Genomic DNA, 9,997 nt, shown 5'->3' on the forward strand with positions numbered 1-9,997 from the left:
AACCTGTCAGCCCAAAACAAGACTAGAAAACGAATGCTAATCATTTCCAGCTAGCTAGTGTTAGCAACTGTTAACATTTTATCCATATGACATTGAAAAAGTGATAATAATTGCAAGTAAGAATTAATTTCACAGACAATTATACCCATTTTTAGTGTTTAAATGCCACAAATTTGGAAAAAAGAGCAAGTAAACCTGCTCTACTGCAGTATAGGCCAGCGACTTATCATCATAGCTGCTTACGGTTCTGTTACTTTGGCACCGTATATTCATTTGTGTTGCAGAATAATTGTTTAACTCTTTATGTGGCTTTCACTAGGATGAAAATACATTTACCTAAATTGAAAAGCAAAACAAAAACATTAAAATACACCAAAAAAACCTTTTAAAAAATATATAAAGTAAATAGTAAAGGCTACATGACAGCTCCTGTCATAACTACCGTCTATTAGCAGAGGCTGTGTGTTGCACTGCTGGGACTGGTGATGGACTGGGACCAAATGAAAGGGCTGACACTGGGAGTGCGGTGTGGTATAAATGATCATACCTTACCATTGATTTAACTAATGATGAGCGCTCCGAGTGCAACAATAGTAATTTAGTCATAAAGCTGTCAGCAGTTAATCAATCTGTTAAGGGTTTCCCTCCTTCAGTGTAAGATTTATTAAACGCTCACGCGGGCTTGTCTGCACACGCCCTACACAAAACATGTCTGGGAGAACTTTGATGTTCCTATTTGTCGCATTATTATTTTATGGTAGCTATTTACTACAAAAGGTGACATAATTGTGCATTTTCTCAAGAGTTGACAAGACAATTAATGCACCTGTGTGCTGCTACCTGGGTTTGTCTGAGGTCCTCGGGCACTGTCTCGTGCAGCCAGGACTTGCACAGTAGACGCCTAAAGGTCTTTCCAGGCCTGATGTTACATCTGCCAACAATAGGAATTTCCCCAGTTTACACAACTCCAACACCAAGGGAGGTTATCTCCAGAGATTTGCCCTCATTGTTTCCTATTCGGAGGGTTCATGACTGATGTAACACACAAACCTATTAACTAAAGCTCTAATCTGCTGTGATTAATGTAAGGAACACTGCTCACAGGGTTGTTTTGCAGAACAGCCTCTTTATATAAAAAGATAATGATGTGAATGTGTCATACGTTCATTCAGACCTGATTATTGACTGGTGAAAAAGACCAAAGAAATCACTTTTTGCTTCTTCAATTCAATCAAACCTCTTTTAATCTAATCTTTGCAAAGGACAAAAGGATCATTTCTGATAGCCCTGTCTGTGAAATGGCATACATAAACATATTATTGGATGCATTCTTTGCAGGACAAGGCTTAAAAGCATCTTAATTAAAGTAATAAAAAGGTGGATTTTAAAACTTTGGCCGGTGCACGAACAACTGTTTCCCCTACATGCTAATCTAAGCTAACGGCTACTTGCTTGCACTTTGATAGTGATATGTATCGTCTAATCTATTTATCAATAAGAAATTGATTGCCTGGCAGATGCAAAGTGTACATGATAACATTAGAAATGATTCCCCTTTTAAGACACAGCAGGGCTTTTTCTCACACATACAAACCTCTAATTAAACCGAGTAAACATGAAATCCCCTCAAAAGTCAGATTTGAATTTTAACTAATATTTATAATGATGTTTGAAATTATTGTTTTTGCACTCGCTCTGCCGCTTTGAAGCCGAATATTAAAGTGCTGTTTAATGTGGTCGTGGGCTCTTCACATATTGCTTTCCGACTGTAGTCAGCTCCTCTTAAATACAGAGCTAGGGCTGTAATTTTTACAAGTTAAGGCAAAATGTGCTCTAAACACAGTATCATGGTTTCAAATGGATGGGATAACCATCTCATTTTGTATATATTTGATATTCAGTCAGTCGTACTTTCTCTCATCGAGCGGCACGGTGTTATTAAAGTGTATAATCATAGATTTTGTGAATGAAACGACTCACCGTCGAGTCATAAAAGCAGGTATGAGGCACGCACTTGGAGTATTTTAAACCCGGCAAGCCTCCAGGTGTGAAAGTAAAAGACATTCTTTCTTTCCGAGTACGGCTTAACTTTGATATGTGGCAAAGCAAACAGGAATAAACAAGGTGATATTAAGCTAAAGTAGTGCTGAGGATGATTAAATATACCAGGGAGAGCTTTCAAAAGTGGATACAGGGACTATTAACTCCTTTAGCCAATCAGAAATCCAAGATAGCCACCAATTATGGCTTGGAAATGTCTTTTTTTTGGCTTAAAATCACTTTCACCTGCCACTTTTGACCAAGTAGGGAAACTGAGTAGCCTAACATGCATGGTGTTGGAGGTATTATGGGGTGTAAGAGTTCAGTAGTAATGGATGGAATGAATGGTGTTCAGTGACTACTGTATTGTGTGGTTTAGTGTCCAAAATGCTTTTAAAATGAAACAAAAAAGCCCTTAAGAAGTTTCTAAATAGTACATTTGACTTCTTTAGAGTCAAAAACATGTAACTCAATACCAAAATAACTGGAAATTGAGGTAAAATTAAACATTTTGAGGTAAAAGGCAGGTTTAAAAGTTTGGAAAACAGGTCAATTTTAAAATTTCAAGTGGCTTTTTTTCAAATAAATGGGATAAACATGGACATTTTGCTGTTTGAATCCACTTTTGAAAGATTGATGCAGCTTTTTTACAAACTTGCTCTCTAATTGCAACCACCACTTTATACTTGAATCCCATTTGCAGGTGATATTTGTAATTATGCATTTGGAAAACAGCCTGTTTCTTGGCATGAACGTTCTGTCTGTTGTGTTTATTTTTATCCCTACCATGCATATCTATAGACGTGTCAGATCTGCTACTTAAAGCGCTCTATAAATACCCCCGTTTTGACGTGATTTGACTATAAATATCCGTCCACAGGGGAACGAATGCACGGCTTTTATGTGTTTCTACTGTCTCCAAATCTGCAGCATGAAAGCATCAAAGTGAAGGCTCTCTTGAGTCCACGCCTTTTCTGTTCCTGCAGGTCTTGTCGGACCAGCAGACGAGGACTAGTCAGCGGAAGAGGTGGGAGAAGTACTCAGATCTTGTTGGGAAGTAAAAGTAGAAGTACCAGAGCTCACAAATAAAAAGTACACAAATTATGGAGCATGGAATGGAAAGTATAAGTCGCTCAAATCTACTACCCACTGCTGCAAACTGGGCACCGCAAGCTTCCCAGTGCGTCTCCTCCAGCAACATGAAGCGTGGTGGTGTTATGAGAACAGGATAGCTCTCGAGACGCTCGCCTTTCACTCCTGAGATGGTGCGTAAATAAAGCAGGAGCCGACAGATGGGCCTCTGCAAACTGGTCCCGTTGACCTTTCCACCCCACTGTCCATCACTGCCCTCCGCCTCTATAAGAAGATGCGGAGGAATTCCAAGGAGATTATCATCCTTTATGTGTGGGTGAATATACAGAAAACACACCAGGAGACATTCCCAGGGATTCTAGATCTTGAGAGGCAAGGAAAATGTGTGTGGATATGTGCTTTTTAGGTTTGGAAGAGGTGACAGGATTGCGTAATCAGCATATGTGTGCATAAAATAGTGTGTGTGATCCTAACTGTGTGTGTCAAACTAAAACAGAGCTTTTTCTCTCAGCTCAGATTTGATTTCTGCTCATTTCTCTGCCTGTTTACCTGCTTCACGTCGAGTGGTAATGAGAGAGTCGTCTGTCTGAGCGAGGGATTTGAACTTGTACGGTGAGACAGAAGAAAGAGGAGACTAGCAATTTGGAAAATTATCACCTGAGATTGCCTGGAGCTATACTTTTGTGTTCTTATTTCCAACCTGTTTCCTGGTGAAAGCACAAGGGAGGCTTTTTCATTCATAATTTCTCCTACTTACTTTAGTCCGGCTTCATTCTGACTATTAATGTACATTACTAATGTTTTAAATTGTCCATTTTCTGCTCAGGCTCTTTATGTTTCTCAGACTGCCTGTGCTGCAGCACCTCTTTTCACCCTCTGTCTGAAACCAGAACCCAGTTTGCTCTGATTGATCAACCAACGAGAGATTTTAGCCGAATCGCAGAATCGGGCTGCTTTAAAGACTCCTAAACCTGTCAAAAATGAGTTTCACCTAGGTCATATTTAGCTGTAATGCTAAACAACTCATCTTGACATGTTTTAAATCAATTATAACCTTATAATTTGCATAACATTTATACACAAGTTTATTATGTTTTTGGCTTTTAATTTGAGCTATTTTACAGCTTATGTGACATCTACGCCTCTCTGAATACCAGGTAGGTGCCTCACTTTAAGTCAAACAATGCTTCTAATAATGCAACCTGTTGGACAATCAATTAGACGCTAATAAGGCTGCTTTGTGATTGGTTACTGGCCCCTCTGTATGACAGTGGAGTAAACACTCAGACTTCAGACGGCGGCTGATCCTCGCAGAGAGGCATTTCTTGAATTCCTCGTTGAATTGTAATCTGCTTTGCATTTTTTTGTCCGTATGAGCACAGGGAAATAATTCCGTATAAGCTGGTGTGTGTGTTGTTGCTGCAAGGACTTATACTGACACACACAGTTTACTTTCCCAACGATATCTGCAGCCATATTTCCCCTCAGGAGGAGCGACCAGTCCCAGAGTTTGAAGGAAAGCACACTTACTTAAATAACAATGCTGATTAACAGAACATTTCCTTTTGTGGGCGCCCACAAAGAGCGACTCTTAGCGTCCCTGAGGCTGAGTCACCACACAGCTTGGGCCCCATTCATGTTTTTCCCATGTTGCAATTTACTCACTGAATTAAGCTCGGAGCAGAAAAAAAAGTGTTCGGTCCCAATTATCATCTGGCGAGGAGAAGAGGCGGTCTGCGGTGGGGGGTGAGATACTTAAGCCTTTTCACCAGCGCTGCCTTGTTTCCCCTGTTCCTCTCCTTGAGAGAGTAATGTGTTTCCTCACACAAAGGGAGGATCTTCAGAGATATGCCAAGAGTCTGGAGAGTGTGTTTGCTGGACCTGTGAAGAGACCTCTTTAGGAGGCTTTGGGGACAATGGAGCATGGGCACCGGCCGCGGTTTACTTTGTCCACGCCAAGCATTTCACACGCACCCGGGGCAACAGGCGCTCCGAGCAAAGGCACAACATTAGTCTGAGTTATTGAAAAGGCCTTTTTCATCTTTGTCACCCAATCAGTGCAATGATCGCTGCGAGGGAGTTATGTTTGACCAACGTCTTGAGACTCTCAAACATTCTTTACCTACAAGACAGTTTCCTTCCAACTGCAGGAAGTCTGCCGCCTGTTTTCAGTGCCTTTCTCTCCGTCAAAGGTGGTACATTTCAGGTAGAAATACGGCTGGTTTCCTTCCTTCGTTTTAAAGTAAAATCCACCGAAGTTTGGTGACAGCATTGTCTATTACAAGTGTGTTTTTGTGACTTATAAGGTAGAAATAAAGCAGAGGATGTGCACTAAATAATACTATAGCACTGGAATATGAGTGGGGTGGATGCAAACATGCAAACTTGTTTTCTGAAGTATTGTGCATGATCAGAGTGAGGGGGGATTATGTGTGTGTGGTTATACGATGGAATGTACCTCCTGTTTGCATGATATTAGGCCACCATGCATCAGGTGAATATCTCTTTACTAAAACATGCATTTGGTCTGGTTTTGAGACTGAATTCCCTCTGGATTCTGAGAACTTTGAGGAGGAAGAGACGGCGCTGTGACTGATGTTCAGTCTGACTGCAGCAGACACCCGATACGTCTTCATTACGGCTGAAGTTCCTCATCTCTCTCTCCTCCGCCCGCTCCGTCACATTGTGCATATCTCAATGGCCCCGGCTGTTGTTGCTATAGCAATATGTGCAGGGTCCAGGTTCGCTCCTGATGTAAGGAAAGGTTACCTCGTGGTGAACGGGCTCTGCAGGATCTGTTTCGGGGAGGATACACGACGCCTGTGCATGCAGGAGAACAAACGACGGGTTTCAGGAAGACATTTGCATCATTTAGAAAGAGACATGCATCTAAAATGTGTTTTTTTGACGTGTTTCTTAATGTTTCTAACAGCATGCATTCAATTGACTGCTCTTTTAAATCACCAGCTTATAAAACAGTCTAAAATAGTGAGTTGTTATCACATATTGAAGCATATTTCCTTTTTATTCAGCATCTTTCATCTTGATTGAGCTAAGAATATCTAATTATCTTTATATAAATATTAGATTATTTTATTCCTAATATGGTCATGATATGATAAAGTGTGTTGATTGGTTGATTAATTGATTGATTGATTAATTGATAAAGTAAGCATTGGATGCATTAGAAATTCAAAATTCTGCATATTTTTGGGGCTTTTTGTTGAATTATTAATTGTTCTGTCTGTTTTGATCGTATCACAGCTGCTTAATTTAAATACTGTCATCGCCCTGTGGCCTTAAAAAACAACGACACACCCAACTGAGCATCAATCACCTGAGACAACATCCCATAAACACTCAGACCTGATAACGGATAGAGGGCCGTGCAAACCTGCAGACTGTGTGCAGCGTGTTAAATATTAATCTGAAACAGCATTCCTGCCAGATCACAGTCCAGGCGACTCCAGGAACGCAACCTCCTGAAACTGTACTTCCTGGCTGCAGATGCATTGTGGGAAGGCCGGTGTGTACCCTCCGCCTCTCATCAGGTGGCTCTGCCGTCTGATCCCTGAATTGTTGCGCCTCCGTACGGGATATTCCACAATCACGACGTTCTCTGATGTAAACCAACCAAAGCGTCCTGACAGCTCGAGCTGACATTTGGACTTTGGCTTTTTGAAGTTCACGAGGCGAAGGTGTGACTGTATCCCAAACAAACAGCAGACGAAGCAGCGGTCACATGGTACAGGTCTTGAGCGAGCGTGTGCAGGCAGATCTGCTTGTGAAATTTCCTAATATAAGCCCCACTTGCCAGACCACATAATTAGCTTTTGACCTACATTTCTCCCGAGCGTGTTGTGCATACGGTCAGATTCACAGGCGTTGCGACTTCAAGGAACGCTCTGACCAGAAGTCGTTGAGAAATGTCCCTGGGTGTTTGTCAAACACAAATCCAGCCATCCATTCAGCAGTAACACCTGTTTATGCTTGTGTTGCCACAAAGCGGGATTGAGAGGGCGTTTGTGCATGACTCACGGCGAGAGTAAATGCTAAAAGATAACTTGCTTACTCTCTGAAATCCTGCTTTGATGATGTGACGGTGTGGGTGGACAGCTCGGTGAATGGGGCTCCGCTGTGTGAAGACGGGCTGCTAATGACTTATCTGAGCAACTATGTGACTGCTAACGCTGAGAAGAGACAGAATGGAAGCGTAAAATAACAACGTAATGTAAGAAATATAACATTACAAGTGCAATGACACGGAAGATAGCATAGCATAAACGCTCGAGACCCAAAACAGAGCGGGAAATACTGGAAATATTTCTCCTGTTTGGGTTTAATCTCATTCTTCTGCAGGCTTTCACATCAGGACTATCTCCTCGATATAGAGTAACTGTATGCAAAGGATTAATGTTTATTTTAGGATTGACTGTTTTTCCACAGTACAGTATCTGATAACTACGGAAGAGGATTAGGGCCAAATGATATTTTTTGAGACCTGAGATTCAGACTAAAACTTCTGACTTTAATTAACTTAAAAGAAAAGATTCTCAGAACTTAAACAAATTAAGATTTCACGAAAAAATAGTTTGACTTTCCCAAAATTCTGACTTGAATTTTAGAATTCCCAAAAATAGAGAAAAAAGAACACAAGTTTCTTTATAGAGAAAATAATAATTCTGACTAAAAACTCATCTGTAGAAAACATTCGTGACTCGAGGATTGCCATAAAACTACTCATATGTGAAAATATCTGAGCGGGGAGTGTATCGGTGCATCTCTACGATAATTAAGAAATGCATTATGACACTCGAGCATTCACCGCAGCTCCGCCCTCTTTCCGGTTTGAGCAATAATCTGTTTATGCGACGGCGCGCTGAACGCCGGTGTAATCCCGCTCTGAGTCGCTGCGTGAAAGAGGATGCAGGTTTTACAGCAGATTAATGCCATGACGATGTGTTACGCTGCGGTGAGAGCGGCCTAAGCACCCTCTTTATGGACGCTGCAAATGTGTGGGGTTCCCCGCACAGAGGGACGAGCAGGGGGGGGACATGCGTTGCAGAATTCATACTGTTAAGCATAGAGAATAAGGAATTTGGAAAGTAATTCAGGCCTCTTTTGTAGAGAAATCCTCCCAAGAGCTACTCAGCCCATGATTTCATTACCACTAATCCTCTCAGAGTAGATACTTGGGTATCAAAAAACCCAATGGGTGAAAGGGAAGGGAGTGTCCAATATGTTTGCGAATGTGTGTGTGTGTGTGTGTGTGTGTGTGTGTGTGTGTGTGTGTGTGTGTGTGTGTGTGTGTGTGTGTGTGTGTGTTGTGTGTGTGGGGGGGGGGGGGGGGGGTGCTGGATGTTTGAGATCATCCCCAGACGCTCGAGACTGTTTTGATTTCCCACTTCATGGAGAACGTGAGAGTAATCCCCTCAGGATTCCCCCTCTAGAGGTCTTTAGCTGCCATAAGCCACCATTCAACAGGCAAAACCCAACATGGGCTTTATGCTGGTGTTACTGCATGATTTGGGGAGGGGTGGGGGGGCAGGCTTAATCTGCCCTGGTGGCTAACCTGAGGCTGAATGGAAACCTGCGGGGAAGCAGCAGCGAGTCGCACAAAGTATGTGTTCATCCTCCGAGGGAAACCTGGGAGGGTTTTCTAAACTGAATTATAAATGACTCAATTAGTTTCCTATCAATCCTCGGTGAGGGTTTCATTGAGACAAATGGAGGATGGCAGTTTTATGGGAATTAATAATTATGTTCGGATGCATTCTAAATATCAAGCCATTATTTTAATGTATTAATTCACTTATATTTTTATTATTGAGCTATGTATTTATTTATGTTTGTATTTATTGATCTATTTATGTATAATGTGTATTATTTTATCAATTGATTTTAATTATTGATTATTGTTATATTTATTTAAAATGTATTCATCTAATTTTATTTATCTATCTATTTACTTGGTTTGTTAATTTTACATCATCTACTCTCTTTTTTTAATTTGAATTTATTTCAAAGCAGTAAGGTGTACACAATTTTAAACTTTATATATAAACACGTTTTCTTACTTCAGATCATTTCTGCATGCTGGTTTAGAGCTCTTTCTATTAGTGATGTGTGTCCATGCATCACTGGTATTGCAGCTCTGAGTCCAGCAGCATATGATGCAATGCACGGCAGAATCAAAAGACAGAGGATATTTTCTTAGGTCTACCTGGCGTTGCATGTTTGCCTTAGTCTCCTGCCAGTCAGGTAAACCCCGATGATGCACTAACTCCCTCTCAAGTGCCTGATCTGAGCAGTTGTTAAGAATAACAACCTGGCTGTGGGATGGATACCTCTGACAGGGAATTAGGTGACCTGGATGCGACGGCAGAAGCTCGCCCTCCTTTGCAGCCCTGCAGACTTCATGTCACATACTGCAGGACGAGAAGAGAAAGGCCCCGTTTCTCCCCAGTCTCACTCTCAAGGTCTCTCGCCGTTTCACTGTCTGAATGGCTTTGTGTGACAGCCGCAGTGATTGCTGACAAGCCACACGGTGTTACCATGGAAATGGCACTCAGGTTACTGCTTTTGTGCAACACTTTGTGGCAATCTATAGCAGCCATACCTGCAGCACAGTTTTTCACGGCTGCTGGGGGACATCGGGAAGGTTTGCATGGTAAAAAGGCACAAAGCCATGCAGATATTTAGCCAACGTTCGACATATTAGGGATTCTGCTTCACGATGGAATGACGAATGAGATTTAAAGAAATGCATCTTCTCTTTCCAGCACATTTGCACGAAAATGTTGCTTAAAATATTGCATTGAGGCTTTTTTATTGCACAATTATGTGTTTTAGTCCTACGGGTTTA

The sequence above is a fragment of the Eleginops maclovinus genome, chromosome 21 (assembly GCF_036324505.1).
Source record: "Eleginops maclovinus isolate JMC-PN-2008 ecotype Puerto Natales chromosome 21, JC_Emac_rtc_rv5, whole genome shotgun sequence".
NCBI classification, from domain to species: domain Eukaryota; kingdom Metazoa; phylum Chordata; class Actinopteri; order Perciformes; family Eleginopidae; genus Eleginops; species Eleginops maclovinus.